This window comes from Cetorhinus maximus, chromosome 12 (genome assembly GCF_964194155.1).
Source record: "Cetorhinus maximus chromosome 12, sCetMax3.hap1.1, whole genome shotgun sequence".
Lineage (NCBI taxonomy): Eukaryota > Metazoa > Chordata > Chondrichthyes > Lamniformes > Cetorhinidae > Cetorhinus > Cetorhinus maximus.
In genome coordinates this window covers 63796563-63815114 of record NC_135890.1, presented here as the reverse complement: position 1 = coordinate 63815114, position 18552 = coordinate 63796563, and positions in this window count along the sequence as shown.

Sequence of the window (18552 nt, the reverse complement as noted above, 5' to 3'; positions counted from 1 at the left end):
GGCCAACAGCGAGAGAGAATCCTTCACAACAGTCACGTCAACAGGTCATGTCCAGGGAAGTGCTCAGGAAATAACATTTCTTTGCTCTGAGAAAGACTGGATTAGCTCACTGAAATTTTCAATGGTTTCAGCTTTGACAACATTGATTCAGTCAAATTCTTCACTGCTGTAAAAGGTTAGAATAATGGTTTGCTAATTAAATGATAAACTTGATAGAACAGCGTAATTGAGGTCAAGAGACAATTAGACATATGTCTGGAGAGAGATGGAATTGACAGACGCAGTGAATAGGTGGGGAGACGGTTATAAGGGATAAGAGAAGAAGGTGGTGAGTTGGTATTTGGTGGGGAGGGAGCACCTTGGGAGTGGGTGATACAGGAAGAAGCTGGGCCAAATCTACGAAAAATGGATGGGGTCATTATTTGTCAAAAAATTCTTGTTTTAAATTGAGAAAAGCAGTGAGGTGGTTTGGTTAAAAGTGGAGAAATATAAACAAAACAAACCGAATGAGTGGACATGACAGAGAAAAGATGGGGGTGAACAGTTGTGGCTGAGAATGGGGGAAGTTGTACAGTTGAGAAGTGGGGAGCTGTAACTGAGAACTTACACTCATTTAGTCATCTCCGGCTCTCCATATCCTCACTCTACAGATTACAACCTGGGAGTGGGACTCATGACACATTTGGAAGGACCAAATAATGCCAGAGACGCCAGGTGGGTGGGGCGTGGGGCCCCGGGTGCCTGGTGAGTGGGTTGCGGGGCCCCGGGTGCCTGGTGAGTGGGTTGCTGGGCCCTGGGCACCAGGTGGGTGGGGTGTGGGGCCCTGGGCGCCAGGTGGGTGGCGTGTGGGGCCCTGGGCACCAGGTGGGTGGGGCGCAGGGCCCTGGGCGCCAGGTGGGTGAAGCGCGGTGCCCTGGGTGTTAAATATGGTGTTGAATGGAGAGCAGGAAAATATATTCCACTGAAAGGAGAGAAAGCAAACACTAGTGAGATTTCACAGATGGATGAATACATGAACTGTGGGAGGGGAAAGAGGCAGACATTCAGTACATCGACAGTAACAGCACAGGAGTGTATGATAAGGGAGAACACTGACAGAGCAGGAGAGAAGCCATAGAGGAACTATAAAATTAAATTATGAAGAAAAAATCAAACATTTCACAGGCACATCAATAAAAAAAGGAAGGCTGTGATGAGAATAGGATCATTAAGGGATCGATGGGATAATACCACAGGTCATGAGAGAAGATGGCAGAAATTCAGCATTTACCAGGGAGACAGACATGATATTGAGCAATGAGATGAGCAATAAGTGCATTTACTATTAAATAGGGGAATGTACTGAAGAAACTAAACAAAGAGGATGAAGCCCATTGTCCGGATGGATTGGATCCATGATTATTTTAAAATAATCTAGAGAATTGACAGCAGAGGCAACACTGCTACTTATTGAACAATTCATTAGAAAAAGGACTAAGTGCCAGAGGACTGGCAGATAGCTAACGTCATTCCTGTATTTAAGAAGGGGAATAGGACATATCCAGGAAACTGCAGACCAGTCGGTTTAACATAAGGTGGTCGGAAAAATAATTGAATCCTTACTAAAGGAGAGAATAGAAGAACATCTGGAAATGAGATAAAAGAATGAATACTCAGCATGCATTTCACAAGGGAAAATCTTGCTCGAGTGACCTTATTGAATTTTTTTGAGGCGGTAACAGAGAGAGAATGGCATTCATTGCAACTTAGCTCGATTTTCAAAATGCCTCCGATGAGGTGGCCCATAATGAATAAGGTCAGAGAATGTGGAGACAGGAGACACGTGCCAGAATGAAATGCTCGCTGGCTTCAAAACAGGGAGCAAAGAGTGGGAGGAGAGGGTAGTTATTCAGAGTGACAGAAGGTGACAGAAGAAGTGGCGTTGCACAAGGATCAGCGCTGGGATCATTGCTGTTCACAATTTACTTTTGAACTTTGGAATCAAAAACACAATTTCTAAGTTTGCTGATGACACCTGATTGGGCCGGGTCATCGATACTGAAGAGGACGGCAAAAAATTGTAGGAGGACCTTAAGAAACTCGGTGAATGGGCAAATGATTGGCAAATAAATTTCAACACATAAATGTGAGGCAGCACATGTTGGTTGGAAGAATAGAGAGGTCACTTGTTTTTTGTGAGGAGCATGTGCAGGTGGGGCAGAGAAACAAAGTTCCTTCGCTGTCGCTGGGTCAAAGTCCTGGAACTCCCTTCCTAACAGCACTGTGGGTGTACCTACACCACATGGACTGCAGCGGTTCAAGAAGGCAGCTCACCACCACCTTCTGAAGGGCAATTAGGAATAGGCAATAAATGCTGGCCTAACCAGCGACACCCACATTCCATGGATGAATGAAATAAAGGTACAGCATGTGGTTAGGTACTGAATAAGGCTCCCTCTACACTGTCCCAGCAATACACGAGTGTGTACAGCAGCCAAGGTAGACCCACACTTTCCCTAGAATTACACCAAAAATATTCTTGCCAATGCCACCCAAATATGAATCCACCACTGCAATCCTGCCTTATCACCACACTTAACAGAAATAACACACGCTTAGCGATGAACTCACTTCACCAGCACTGCCAAACCAAAATAAAGAGCCACTTCCTATTTCAGTTCTTCTTCCAGACACACACAGGCATCCAGATCGAGATCATCGGTGGATTCATCTAACAACAGCATGAAGGGCTGGAGAAATAGTGCTTTGTAGAAAAGAACCAGGAACAGACAGACAATTGAGACCAGTTGCAATACACTGGCCCAAAGTGGAAATTGGGAAGTCGTTCACTCTGGTCACTGCTGTACTAGGCCTGGCCACCAGGAGGTGCTGAAGGAGGAGTATTGAGGCACAACTCCAGGCTGATCAGACCCACACAAACCAACACTGGCCACAAGCTCAATGACAACTCCATCTAAACTGCCCCCTTCAAACACTCCCAGGACAGGTACAGCACAGGGTTAGATACCGAGTAAAGCTCCCATTACACTGTCCCCATCAAACACTCCCAGGGCAGCTACAGCACAGGGTTAGATACTGAGTAAAGCTCCCACTACACTTGTTGAGGAATACAGCTAGAAATATGAAGTTATAACGCAATCCAGCTATAAATAAGGGATCAGATTAAAAACAGTGATTCTCCCATGGAGCAGAGTTCAAGTTAAAAGCAGAGTTTCATCTGCTGGAGAAAAGGAAAAAGGTTCAAAAAGGTTCTCCATCTTTAAAATGTAGGGAGATCCCTTCTCCGTCTCCAAAATGAGGGAGATCCCTTCTACGCCTCCAAAGCGGAGGGAGATCCCTCCCCCATCTTTAAAATGGAGGGAGGTCCCTTCTCCATTTTCAAAATGGATGGAGATCCCTTCTCCGTCTCTAAAATGGAGCGAGTTCCCTCCCCCATCTTTAAAATGGAAGGAGATTCACTGAAGATCCTCTTTGGTGATAACAATCACTGGGACGTAGCTTTTAGGGACACTTTCTGTAACGACACTTCTGATTACTATTATTTAAACCCGCACACACTTGCTTCGGGTACAGTTTGTGAATAGAAGAAAACCCTGTTCATCACAAGTCCACTCAACCTTTTCCCTCTGCTCTCTCCAGACAGAATTTGCTACACAGCAGCAAGAAACCAACAGGAAACATGGATTTCAGGAGAGAGAGGTTTCTTCTGGGTGGATTCTCTGTCGCTGGAGAGGTCCTTGCAGCTCCTACAGAAAGTAACAACCCATGAATATAAGACATAGAATTGGAATAAAATGGAAACAAGAGAGATGAAAGCTTTCTGTTTGTCATGTAAAGCAAAATGGTCACACAGTGTCCTTATAGAGAGGCTTAGCGGGCCTAAATATGACCCAAGTCACACACTAACTCTGAATGTCCTCACAGCAACTTGGGGATGGTCATTTTGACAGCAATTTTCATGATTTTAGGGTATCCCAAAGCACTTTACAGGCAATAGACCACTTTTGAAATGTAGTCAGTGTTGTTTAGGGAATGGGCAAGCTAATTTTACAGAGAGAGAGAGAGAGAGAGATGCAGACATATATACAGAGCCAGAGAGACACAGAAACAGGATGAGATTGTGCTGTACATGTTTCAGGGCTGATACTGGGACACAGACGAGATGTACAGTAGCAGATGGGAGTGAATCATTTTACCTGCAGTGTACTGGACATGGACAGAAGCTGACAACAACAACTTGCATTTATATAGCACCTTGAACGGAAGTGTCCAAAAATGCTTCACAGGAGCCATATCATGATAAATTTAACCCCGAACCACAGGAGAGTTTAGGGGCACATACTCATAATTGTAGATTCTCCCACCTGAGGAAACTTCCTCTCCACACCCACCCTGTCAAGATACCTCAGGATCTTATATGTTTCAATCAAGGAAGAGGGAGGTCTCTGTGAAGTCGCTTGGTGTTATGGGTCCTTCAATTAGGAGGTCTCTTCCTTCTCCCTCTGTGTACAGCTTCCTCTCTTTGCTGCCTATGCTCCATCTCCAAGCCAGACTGCGGCCCAAGAGGAACTGGAACAAGAGCCTCCATCACTGAAGCAGGTTTTCACTGGGATTGGCTCTGGGGAAGATGGCATCTGTACGACGGGTTTCATCTGAAAGGAGCCGGGACTGAGTTCCTTGCGGGTCATTTTGCTCGTGCTATTGGGGAGGGTTTAAACTAACTCATCAGGGGTGTGGGAACCAGGAGAGAATATTAGAAAGTAATACCAGGGTGCAAGGAATGCTGGGAGAGGCAGATAGCACTAAAATAGTGAACAATAAATTAATAGATGGAGTCGGAGTAAGGGAGCAAGTAATGAAGTCTAAATCAGGGTTACACTGCATGTATGTGAATGCACGGAGTATAGTTAATAAAATTGGGGAGCTACAGGCACAGATTGCCTTGTGGGATTATGATGTTGTGGCGATAACAGAAATCTGGCTTAAGGAAGGGCAGATCTGGGTGTTAAATATTCCTGGTTACAAGGTGTTAAGATAGGAAAGGGAAAACAGAAGGAGGGGTGGCGTTTTTGGTTAAGGAGAGTATTGCAGCACTGGAGAAAGAGGATGTGTCAGAGGATTCAAAGACAGAATCGATTTTGCTAGAGCTAAAGAATAAGAAGGGTGGAATTACATTGCTCGATGTAATATATAGACCTCAGCTAGTGGGAAGGATATAGAGGAACAAATCTGCAAGGAAATTACAGAGAGGTGTAAACATCATAGAGCAGTTACAATGGGGAACTTTAATTACCCATAAAAAGACTGGGATAGTGGTAGTGAAAGGGGGGCAGTGAGGGACAAGCATTCCTAGATTGTGTTCAGGAGAATTTCCTACAGCAGTATGTGTTCAGTCCAATAAGAAAGGAGGCACTGCTAGACCTGGTTCTTGGGAATGAGGTGGGCCAAGTAGATCAAGTGATAGTGGGGGAACATTTAGGGGACAGTGATCATTGTATCGTAAGGTTTAGGATGATGGTGGAAAATGACATTGGTCAATCCAGAGTGAGAATAATCAACTGGCAGAGACCAAACTTCAATGGGGCAAGAATGGAGCTGGGCCGGATAGACTGGAATCAAAGGTTGGTGGGAAAAGCAGGAGCTGAACAATGGGCTACCTTCAAAGAGGAGATGGTTTGGGCGCAGTCAAGGTACGTTCCCTTAAAAGGAAAGGGCAGGACAAACAAATCCAAAACTCCCTGGGTCACAAATGAGATATAAATTAAGTTAAAGAAGAAAGAGTGTGCTTACTGCAGGTGACAGGTAGCAAATACAATTGAGAACAAGCTGAATACAGAAGGTTCAGAAGGGATGTGAAAAAGTTAATTCGAGAAGCAAAGAGGGATTATGAAAAAAGACTGGCAACTAACATAAAATAAATCCCAGAGTATTCTATAGGCTGATCGATAGTAACAGGTTGGTAAAAGGAGGAATAGGGCTGATTATGGACCATAAAGGGGATTTGTACATAGAGGCAAGATGCATGGCTGAGGCTTTAAATGAATATTTTGCATCTGTCTTTCCCTACGAGGCAGATGCTGCCCAGGCATGGTGACAGAGGAGGAAACTCAGTCACTAGAAGGGTTTGAAATTGATAAGGAGGGGGTATTGGATAAGTTGTCGATACTTAAAGCTGATAAGGCACAGGGACCAGGTGAGATGCATCGAAGAATATTGAATGAAGTGAGAGTGGAAATTGCAGAGACGCTGACAATAACATTTCAATGTTCCCTGGATTCGGGGGAGGTGCCGGGGGACTGGAGACTGGAGAATTGCAAACATTACGCCCTTGTTCAAAAAAGGTTGTAAAAATCTGCCCTGCAATTACAGACCAGTCAGTTTAACTTCGGTGGTGGGGAAACTTCTAGAAGCAATTTTTCAGGATAGAATTAATAGTCACATGGAAAAATGTGGATTGATTTGGAAGAGTCAGCATGGATTCGTTAGAGGAAATTATGTCTAATTAACTTGCTGGAGTTAAGAGGTAACAGGATGGTTGATGAGGGCAAGGCCATTGATGTGGTATATGGACTTCCAGAAGGCATTAGATACAGTACCACACAACAGACTTGTGAAGAAAGTTATATGTCATGGAATGAAATGGACAGTAGGAGCGTGGACAGAAAATTGGCTGAGGGATAGGAAACAGTGAGTAATGGTTATTGGGTATTTTTCGGGCTGGAAGAAGGCTTGTAGTGGAGTTCTGCAGGGGTCGGTATTGGGACCCTTGCTTTTCCTGATATTTTTAATTGATCTACATCTTGGTAAGTAGGGGACAATATCAAAGTTTGCGGATGACACAAAACTTGGGAGAATTGTAAACTGTGAGGAGGACAGTGCCGAACTTCAAAAGGACAGTGACACATTGGTGGAATTGGCAGATAGGTGGCAGATGAAGTTCAATGCAGAGAAGTGTGAGGTGATATACTTTTTCTCCATGATCTTTGCACCAAAGTGTAAAATAAAGGATACTACTGTAAAGAGTGTGCAGGAGCACAGAGACCTGGGTGTATATGTACATAAGTCATTAAAGGTGACAGGAGATGTTTTAGACACTTGCATTGGTTTGTATAAGCTTGAGGATTCAAAACCCAGAACCTAGTTAGCTAATACTTGGATCTATTGGGATTGTGTACAGTGGGAGTGAATGGCAAGTTGTTTGGGTCCATTGAGATATGTTGGGTGTGAATGGAAAGTGTGGATAGGGAGATTTTGGAGTGATTTGGAAGGGGTTTGTGTTCTTTGGGATTGTGTACAGTGGGGGTGAATGGGAAAGCAGTGGGGCAATTGGGATTATGTACAGTGGGAATGAATGGGAGGGGTTTGGGTCCATTGGGATTGTGTATAGTGGGAGTGAATGGGAAGTTGTTTGGGTCCATTGAGATTTGTTGGGAGTGAACAGGAAGGTATGTGTGTGGATAGGGAGAAGTCGGAATGATTTGGAAAGGGTTTGTGTTCTTTGGGATTGTGTACAGTAGGAGTGAATGGAAAAGGAATTGGTTGCATTGGGATTGTGCATAGTGGGAGTGAATGGGAAGTTGTTTGGGTCCATTGAGATTTGTTGGGAGTGAACAGGAAGGTATGTATGTGGATAGGGAGATTTCAGAGTGATTTGGAAGGGGTTTCTTTTTGATTGTGTACAGTGGAAGTGAATGGGAACAGATTTGGGTCCATTGGGATTGTGTACAGTGGGTATGAATGGGAAGGGGTTTGGATCCATTGGGATTGTGTACAGTGGGGGTGAAAGAGAAGGACTTTGGGTCCTTTGTGATTTTGTATAGTTGGAGTGAATAGAAAGGGTCTGGGTCCTGTGGAATTTTTTGTGAGTGAATGGGAAAGTATCTGGGGCCATTGGGATTGTGCAGAGTGGGAGTCAAAGGGATGGGATTTGAGTCCATTGGGATTGTGTACAGTGGGAGTGAATGGGAAAGAGTTTGCTTCCATTGGAGTTGCAAACAGTTGGAGTGAATGGGAAGGTATTTCGATCCATTGGGATTATGTACAGGTGGGGGTGAATTGGAAGAGGTTCAGGTCCATTTGGAATATTTAGAGTTGGAGCAAATGGGAAGTGGTTTCTGACCGTTGGGGTTGTGTACAGTGGGAATAAATGGGAAGGGAGTTGGGTCCATTGGAATTGTGTACAGTGGGAGTGAATGGGAAGCAGTTTGTGCCTATTCAGATTGAGTACAGTGGGAGTGAACAGAAAGGCATGTGTGGATATGGAAATATTGGAGTGATTTGGAAGAGGGTTGTGTTCTTTGGGATTGTGTACAGTGTGGGTGAATGGGAAGGGGTTTAGGTAAATCGGGATTGTTTACAGTTGGAATGAATGGGAAGGGGTTTGGTGCCATTCAGATTGTGTGTAGTGGGAGTGAAAGAGAAGGGGTTTGGGTCCATTGGGATTGTGTACAGTGGGAGTGGATGGAAAGGAATTGGAGCCTTTTGGAATTGTGTAGTGTGGGAATAAATGGGAAGGGTTTTGGGTCCATTGGGATTTGTTGGGAGTGAATGGGAAGGTATGTGCGTGGATTCGGAGATGTGGGAGTGATTTGGAAGGTGTTTGTCCTCATTGGGATTGTGTAGTGTGGGAGTGAATGGGAAGGAGTAATGGGTCCATTGGGATTGTGTACAGTGGGAGTTAATGGGAAAGGTTTTGTGTCTTTTGGGATTGTGTTCAGTGGGAGTTAATGGGAAGGGGTATGAATCCATTGGAATTTTTTGTAAATGATTGGGAAAGGATTTGTGGCCAATGGGATTGTGCAGAGTGGGACTGAAAGGGAAGGGATTAGGGTCCATTGGGATTCTGTACTGTGGGAGTGAATGGGAAGGGATTTGAGTCTGTTGGGAATGTGTACAATGGGAGTGAAAGGGTAGGGTTTGAGTCCATTGAGATTGTGTATAAAAGGTCAATGGGAAGGTGTTTTTTCCATTGGGATTGTGTACAGTGGGAGTGAACGGGAAGATATTTGGATCCATTAGTATTATGTGCAAGCAGGAGTGAATGGGAAGGGTTTTGGGTTCATTGGGATTGCATACAGTTGGAGTTAATAGGAAGTGGCTTCTGTCCATTGAGATTGTGTACAGTGGGAGTAAGCGAGAAGGGATTTGGGTGCATTTGCATTGTGTACAGTGGGAGTGAATGGGAAATTGTTTGGGTGCATTGACATTGTGTACGGTGGGAGTAAGTGGGAAGGGATTTGGGTCCATTTGCATTGTGTATAGTGGGAGTGAATGGGAAAGTGTTTGGGTGCATTGGCATTGTGTACAGTGGGAGGGAATGGGAAGCTATTTGTGTCCATCATGATTTGTTGGGGGTGAACAGGAAGGTATGTGTGTGGATAGGGAGATTGTAGAGTGATTTGGAAGGGGTTCATGTTCTTTGGGATTGTGTATAGTGGGGATGAATGGGAAGGGTTTTGGTCAATTGGGATTGTGTGTGGGGTGGAGAATGGGAAGGGGTATGGGTCCATTGGGAATATGTACAGTGGGAGTGAATGGGAAGCGGTTTGGTTTCCCTGCGATTGTGTACAGTGGGAGTGAATGGGAAGCAGTTTGGTTTCCCTGTGATTGTGTACAGTGGGGGTGAAAGGGAAAGGCTTTGGTCCATTGTGATTGTGCAGAGTTGGAGTGAATGGGAAGGGGTTTGGGTCCATTGGGATTGTCTACAGTGGGAATGAAAGTGAAGGGGTTTGGGTCCTCTGGGATTGTATTCAGTTGGAGTGAATGGGAAGGGGTTTGAGTCCATAGAAATTTTTTGTCAGTGATTGGAAAAGGATTTGGGGCCATTGGGGCTGTGCAGTGTGGGACTGCCAGGGAAGGGATTTGTGTCCATTGGGATTGTGTACAGTGGGAGTGAATGGGAAGGGGTTTGGGGCAATTGGAATTGTGTACATTGGGCGTGAATGGGAAAGGGTTTGGTTCCATTGGGATTGTGTACAGTTGGAGTGAACAGGAAGGTATTTGGACTCACTGGGACTATGTACAGGTGGAAATGACTGGGAAGGGGTTTGGGTCCATTGGGATTGTTTACAGACGAAGTGAATGGGAAGTGGTTTCTGTCTGTTGGAATTGTGTACAATGGGAGTGAATGGAAAACGATTTGGGGTTACTGGGATTGTGTATAGTGGGAGTGAAAGGGAAGAGCCTTGGGTCCTTTGGGATTGTGTACAGGGGGAGTGGATGAGAAGGGGTTTGGAACTACTGGGGTTTTTCGTGAGTGAATGGGAAAGGACTTGGGGCCATTGGGATTGTGCAGAGTAGGAGTAAAAGGGAAGGGCTTTGGGTCCATTGGGGTTGTTTTCAGTTGGAGTGAATGGGAAGCGGTTTCTGTCCGTTGCGATTGCACACAGTGGGAATGAATGGGAGGGGATTTGGGTCCATCTGGATTGTATACATTGGGACTAAACGAAAGGGATTTGTTGGGAGTGAACGGCAAGGCATGTATGTGGATAGGGAGATGTTGGAGTGATTTGGAAGGGGTTTGTGTTCTTTGGGTTTGTGTCCAGTGGGAGTGAAAGGATGGAGTTGGTCCGTTGGAATTGTGCATCTTGGGAGTGAACAGGAAAGGTTTTGGGCCATCTGGATTCTGTACAGTGGTTGTGAATGGAAAGGGGTTTGGGTCCATTGGGAATTATTACACTGGGAGAGAATGGGAAGGGGTTTGGTCAATTGGGATTTGTTGGGAGTGAATGGGAAGGTATGTGTGTGGATTCGGAGATGGGGGAGTGATTTGGAAGGGGTTTGTCTTCATTGGGATTGTGTAGAAAGGGAGTGAATAGAAAGGTATTTGGATCCAATGGGATTATGTACAGGTGAGAGTGAATAGGAAGGAGTTTCTGTCCGTTGGGATTGTATACAGTGGTAGTGAATGGGAAAGGATTTGGGTCCATTGGGATTTTGTGGGAGTGAATGGCAAGGCGATTGTATCCATTGGGAATTTGTGGGAGCGAATCTTACCTTGGGACTCATTGTGTAGATGATCACTATCCCCACTGAATTTCTGGTTCACTCCCTCATTCCAATCTATCTGGTTCAGCTCTGTTTTTGCCCCATCGAAGCCAGCTCTCGTCCAGTTAATTATTCTTACTCTGGATGGCCTATCGAACTTTTCTATCATCATCCTAAAACATACAATATCATGATCACTCTCTCTTAAATGCTCCTCCACTGACACTTGATCTACGTGGCCCATCTCATTTCCAAGAACCAGGTCCAACAGTACATCTTTTCTTGTTGGAGTGGACACATACTGTTGTAGAAAATTTTCCTGAACACAACCTAGGAACGTTTGCCCCTCTCCACCCTTTACACTACCATTGTCCCAGTCTACATTCAGGTAATTAAAGTCCCCCATTATAACTACTCCATAATGCCTGCATCTCTGTATTTTCCCTGTAGAATATTTCCTCTACATCCTTCCCACTAGTTGGTGGTCTATAGCCTACACCAAGCAATGTGATTGCACTCTTCTTGTTCCTTAGCTTGAGCCAAATTGATTCTGTCCTTGAACCCTCTGGGATGTCCTCTTTCTCCAGCACTGCAATGCTCTCCTTAACCAATACCGCCACCCCTCCTCCTTTCCTTCCTTTCCTATCCCTTCTGAACAACTTGTACCTGGGAATATTTAACACCCAATTCTGCCCTTCCTTGGACCAGGTCTCTGTTATCGCCACAACGCCGTAATTCCACGTGGCAATCTGTGCCTGTAACTCCCTCCAATCCTATTTACTATACTCTGTGCATTCACATAAATGCACAGTAACCCTGATTTAGATTTTGTTAATTTCTCTCACCCCGACTTCACCTCTTAACTCACTATTTTCTATATTAGTGCTATCTGTCGCTCCCAGCATTTTGTGCACCCCGGTATTCCTCTCTAATATCTTCTCTTGGTTCCCACACCCCTGCTGAGTTAGTTTAAAGCCCTCCCAACAGCATTATCAAAACACCCCACAAGGAACTCAGTCCCTGCTCTGTAACTGACCCAGTTTGTACAGGTGCCATCTCCCCCAGATTCAGTCCCAGTGCCCTGGGAATCAAAAGCCCTCCCTCCTGCACCATCTGTCCAGCCACCATTCAGCTGTCCTATTTCTGTACTCACTGTGGCACTGGAAACAATTTGGAGAATACTACTTTTGAGGTCCTGCTTGTCAGTTTTCTGCCTAACTCCCTGAATTCTGATTGTAGGACCACATCCCCCTTCCTACCTATGACATTGGTCTCAATGTGGACCACGACCTCTGGCTGTTCATCCTCCCCCTTCAGAATGCCCTGCAGCCACTTGGTGACATCCTCAACCCTGGCACCAGGGAGGCATTATACCATCCTCGAGTCATGTCTACGGCCACAGAAACACCTGTCTGTCCCCGAGCCAATGAACCCCCTATCACTATTACTCTTCCTTTTTACTTCCTCCCCTCCTGTACAGCCAAGCTGCTTGTGGTGCCACAAACTTGGCTCTGACTGCACTCCTCTGAGGAACCAACGCGCTCACCAGCTTCCAAAATGGGAAACTGACCTATGAGCAGGACCCCAGGGGACTCCTGCATCAGCTGCCTACTTCTCTTGGGCTGCCTGGTGGTCACCCATTCCCTCTTTGTCTCCAGGTCCTTAAGCTGCAGTGTGACCACCTCTTTGAACGTGCTATCTACGTAGCTCTCAGCCTCACGGATGCACCACAGTGACTCCATTTGCCGCTCGAGCTCTGAAACCCAGAGCACAAGTTTCTGCAGCTGACAGCACTTCCTGCACACATGGTCAGCTAGGACACTGATAGTGTCCATAACTTCACACAGATTACAGGACACGCGTTCCACTTGACTGAGCTGCCCTGCCATGTCTTAACTCTACTTCCCTTATGTTAACTTTATTCTACTTTGGATTATTTATATTACTTTATTATATTGGCCCTTAAATTTCCCTTGTTCCTGGAGCTTCTCAGTTAAATCCAAGTACAACAGCTTGTTTAAAAATATTACACTTTTCTAATTTGCTCACCAGGTCCTGCTTACCAAGGCCGCTGCTCTTCTTTCTGAGGAAAAGTGGAAAAGCACCTCCTCCCTCCTCACCGAAATCCCTCAATCACCTCTCCTCTTGAACTCTCGCCGCTTCTCACACTCTTTTTATAGCTTTTCTGCTCTCCTCTAGGTGCTGCTAACTGCCTGTCCCAGGGTCCTCCTCTCACACTCTCCTCTAGGTGCTGCTGACTGCCTGTCCTAGGGCCTTCCTCTTGCACTCTCCTCTAGGTGCTGCTGACTGCCTGTCCCAGTGCCCTCCTCTCGCACTCTCCTCTAGGTGCTGCTGACTGCCTATCCCAGGTCTTCCTTTCACACTCTCCTCTAGGTGCTGCTGACTGCCTGTCCTAGGGCCTTCCTCTTGCACTCTCCTCTAGGTGTTGCTGACTGCCTGTCCCAGCGTCCTCCTCTCGCACTCTCCTCTAGGTGCTGCTGACTGCCTGTCCCAGCATCCTCCTCTTGCACTCTCCTCTAGGTGCTGCTGACTGTCTGTCCCAGGGTCCTCCTCTCACACTCTCCTCTAGGTGCTGCTGACCGCCTGCCTCAGGGTCTTCTTCTCACACTCTCCAGTGTGAATGATATAATCAGTATCATTCAAAACATTTCTTCCTCAGTAGCTGAAATTTGTAATTACCCATTTGTAATTTCCCCAATAACCTTAATTAATTTCATAAAAACACTCCAGTGAAATATTTTATATTTAAGTATAAGAGAAGAAAAGCTTCCCTTTGTTTCTCTGCCTTACAAATACCACTTCCCTCCCTTACCACTGACACTTCCTCTACCCCTGATCAGCCACTTACACCACCCCAGTCCTTGTGATCCCCTCCACATCATTTTCCCCGTCTGCCTCCACCTTTCACTGGACAGTGTCATCTCTCTCCTCACCTTTCTCCCTTTGCTCCTTCTGTTGCCCTCTTTGTTTCCCTGTGCCCTATGGTTTTTTTCCCCCTAAGTTGATAATCTCGGCATGCCACCCACCCTATAAACCGATTGTCAGCTGGCATTCGAGTTGTCAGTCCAGAAACGTCTGTTCTTGCTGTTGAAGGACTTCCAATTACCGGAATGAAATGTGTATTCCTGCACCTCTCATAAACAAATGATAACCCTGGACGTAGTTTAATGCCCTCCCCCATGGTGAGGGGCATTTAATCGGGTGGGAATTTAATTGGTGGGCGGGCACCAAGCCGCATTCCCACCTCAGCGCCTGTGGAGTCTGTGTCGGGAAGGATTGTGGGAGGCCTTCCTGCCTGTCGCTGCGGGGATTCACTCAGTGACAGGCAGGGGACTGGCCATGCAGGAAGTCTAAAAAGGTGGCAGGGGGAGCGGGAGTTCCTTGTTCAAAGGCACTCAGTGCCTGATCGAGGGATCCGGCATTGGCAAGGGGGTACACTGAGAGTCACACCCCTCCCCTTCCGGCTGACACCCCTCCTGCCTGCCCTGGGGTCCCCAATCTTCAAAGCCCTCCTGACACCACCGGCCTGAGACTGAGGTCCCTCGGTGACCCTGAGTTCGGGTGGGTGCATCACTGGCAACACTCACCACCTCCCCGGCGGTGCTGCCGAGCAATGAAGAGCTGCTGGTCTCTGATTGGCTGGGAGCTCTTGGTGGGCAGCACATACGCCGCTGGAGTCCTTGATCCTGGGGAATGCCCTCGCCGGCTGGAAAGCCAGTGGGCAAGACCTCCGTTGCCCACATGAAGCTCTGCCTTGTGTCTACACTGTCATGCTTTTTGTTTCAATGATGCACACAGGCCGTGGACATTGTAGCTGAGCTAACTTTACTGATAACACGTTTTCCTAATATGAACACATACCTGTACCAACTGAACTCTATCAAGACAGGTTCCAACCTGCGCTGGACCCTACTACCACAATCAGCTATTATCATGACAGACACTCAGCAACATAATGGCCCAGAATTTGCTGAGAAATAATGGTGTGTGAAAGGCACATGTAAATCAGCCAGCAACTCACAGAGAGGGAGAAATACCCCATCAATTGCAAATCGACATCAGTTGAGAGATGATTTGCACCATTCCATGAACTTTGTGAAAATGTCATCTCACGCTGAATGTCTCCATGATTTTCATGAAGTTGATGCATTGGGAGATTCATCGCCCATGAAACTTAGCACAGAAACTTAACAAGAACAAACTGTGTTTATAATGTAGTGAAATGTCCCAAGGTGCTTCGCAGGAATGTTATCGGACAAGGGTTTGACACTGAGCTACAGAAGGGGACGTTGAGGTAGATGACCAAAACTTTGGTCCAAGAGCTGGGTTTTAAGGAGCATCTTAAAGAATGTGAATCCAGTCATTAACAGAAGAAGGATGTTTCGAATGCTGCTAATTGTTAATAACAGCAAATCACGTATCTTGCCTCGGAAGAGTTAAGATTAAAAGCGAGAGTCTCATGCATTCGTGTAATACTTGTTGGAGCTTTGAAAACAGTCAATTTGTTTTTTTTTAAAACAAGAAATCCTTACTTTTCCTTTCTGTCTCTTTTTCACTCAATCTAACCTTTCTTTTCCTCTCTTCCTGATTTGACAGTGAATTCATCCAATCCAATTCACTTTCCTTCTCAGTCTTTCCTCTGTTTATTTCTCAACTCTTTAAACTCATTAGTTAAGATGTTAAACTGTCTGTCCCAAGCTAAGTTTTTGGTCATCTGTGCTGATATCTGCTTCTGTGGTTCAGTGTCAAAAATATTCATTGAAAAAGCTTTTGTTAAGGATCTTCGACTTATTTTGCTACAGTAAGGGTGCTATATAAAAGTGAGTTGTTGCACATCTGTAAATGCAGAATGTTAAAGGATAAACTTTACAGAATAAACAAGAGACAAGAGGAGAGGGAACTTAATTTTGAACTTACCAAAAGGCAGAAACTGGATGAGGGTCAATAAACAGTGGGAAGTTTACTTAGTTACTAGAGCAGGCAGAAGCAGCATAATTTGATGCAAATTGGGGCTCTTATGATGTTAACAGGACTCCAGTGCAATTTTAACTGGGGCCTTAGCAGGGAATCTTCTGTGACTTTCCCTCTAAGCTGAAGCAGGGCAGGAGCAGGTGGGCTCCACTGGACCCACAAATGAAGATCTCGGCTCCCCGAATGTGTTCTCTCCCACCCTCATCCCTTCCCTATCGACAGATCCTCCTGAAGCTCCCTCCCGACAACCTACCTGGAAGCTAGCTGTTGACCAAGGACGATGGTGTTTTTCACGGACAAGCAGCCACTCTTTATGCCCATTTGCAATGGCGCTGCCACCTGAAACCCACTCGGTTCAAATCAGCCTCAGGAAGTTTAACTACTTAGAAATTATGGGGATGGCCCATATGTTATTTCTGGTGCCATTCTAACATTGTACTTACTTATCAGGAATAAAATTGAAAATAAAGCATAATAAAAGCCCCACAGAACATAACTTTAAAGAGTTAGAAGATTTAATTACTGTTGCTGTCCAGCCCATTACTGAACAATCTTCATCTTTTTGATTTTTATGGAAGACATTTGTTCCAGCCCATATTTCTTGTGGGTTTTCATCTGCCATACATGCAGATCCTCCTCATCCATCTGGAAGTCTCACAGACGAGTGAAGCAACAGCCTGACATAGTCATCCTTACAGAATCATACCTTACAGATAACGGCCCAGACTCCACCACCACCATCCCTGGGTATGTCCTGTCCCACTGGTAGGACAGACCCAGTAGAGGTGGCAGCACAGTGGTATACCGTCAGGAGGGAGTTGCCCTGAGAGTCCTCCACATCAACTCCAGAACCCATGAAGCCTCATGGCTTCAGGTCAAACATGGGTAAGGAAACCTCCTGCTGATTACCATGTACCACCCTCCCTCAGCTGATGAATCAGTGCTCCTCCGTGTCGAACACCACTTGGAGGAAGCACTGAGGGTGGGAAGGGGCAGAATGTACACTGGGTGGGGGACTTGAATGTCCACAACCAAGAATGGCTCAGTAGCACCACTACTAACTGAGCTGTCCAAGTCCTAAAGGACACAGCTGCTAGACTGGGTCTGTGGCAGGTGGTCCAACAAGAGGGAAAAACATACTTGACCTCATCCTCACCAACCTGTCTGCCGCAGATGCATCTGTCCATGACAGCATTGGTAGGAGTGACCACCGCACATTCCATGTGGAGATAAAGTCCCCCTGTCACATTGATGATCGTGTTGTGTGGCGCTACCACCGTGCTAGGTGGGATAGATTTTGAACAGATCTATCAGCTCAAGACTGTACATCCATGAGGCGCTGTGGGCCATCAGCAGCAGCAGGATTGTACTCAAGCACAATCTGTAACCTCATGGCCTGGCATATCCCCCACTCTACCATTACCATCAAGCCAGGTTCAATGAAGAGTGCAGGAGGGCAGGCCAGGAGCAGCACCAGGCATACCTAAAAATGAGTTGTCAACCTGGTGAAGCTACAACACAAGTTCTGGCAATGGATCAAGGCTCCTTAGGCAGCACCTTCCAAACCCATGACCACCACCATCTAGAAGGATAAGGGCAGCAGACACATGGGAACACCTAGAAGTTCCCCTCCAAGTCACTCACCATCCTGACTTGGAAATATATCGCCGTTCCTTGGCTGTCGCTGGGTCAAAATCATGGAACTCCCTTCCTAACAGCACTGTGGGTGAACCTACACCACATGAACTGCAGCAGTTCAAGAAGGCAGCTCACCACCACCTTCTTAAGGGCAACTAGAGATGGGCAATAAACGCTGGCCTAGCCAGCAAAACAGCAAGCGGCACTTGCTTAGCAATAGCCTGCTCACTGACGTTCAGTTTGGGTTCCGCCAGGGCCACTCAGCTCCTGACCTCATTACAACCTTGGTTCAAACATGGACAAAAGAGCTGAACTCCCGAGGTGAGGTGAGAGTGACTGCCCTTGACATCAAGGCCACATTTGACCAAATGTGGCATCATGAAGACCTGGCAAAACTGGAGTCAATGGGAATCAGGGGGGGAAATCTCTACTGGTTGGAGACATACCTGGCACAATGGAAGGTGGTTGTGGTTGTTGGAGATCAATCATCTCAGCTCCAGGACATCACTGCAGGAGTTCCTCAGGGTAGTGTCCTCAGCCCAACCATCTTCAGCTGCTTCATCAATGACCTTCCTTCCATCATAAGGTCAGAAGTGGGGATGTTCGCTGATGATTGCACAATGTTCAGCACCATTCATGACTCCTCAGATACTGAAGCAGTCCATGTCCAAATACAGCAAGACCTGGACAATATCCAGGTTTGGGCTGAAAAGTGGCAAGTAACATTCGCGCCACACAAGTGCCAGACAATGACCATCTCCAACAAGAGAGAATCTTGATGTTCAATGACATTACCATCACTGAATCCCCCACTATCAACATCCTGGGGGTTACCATTGACCAGAAACTGAACTGGACAAGCCATATAAATACTGTGGCTACAAGAGCAGGTCAGAGGCTAGGGATTCTGTGATGAGTAACTCAGCTCCTGACTCC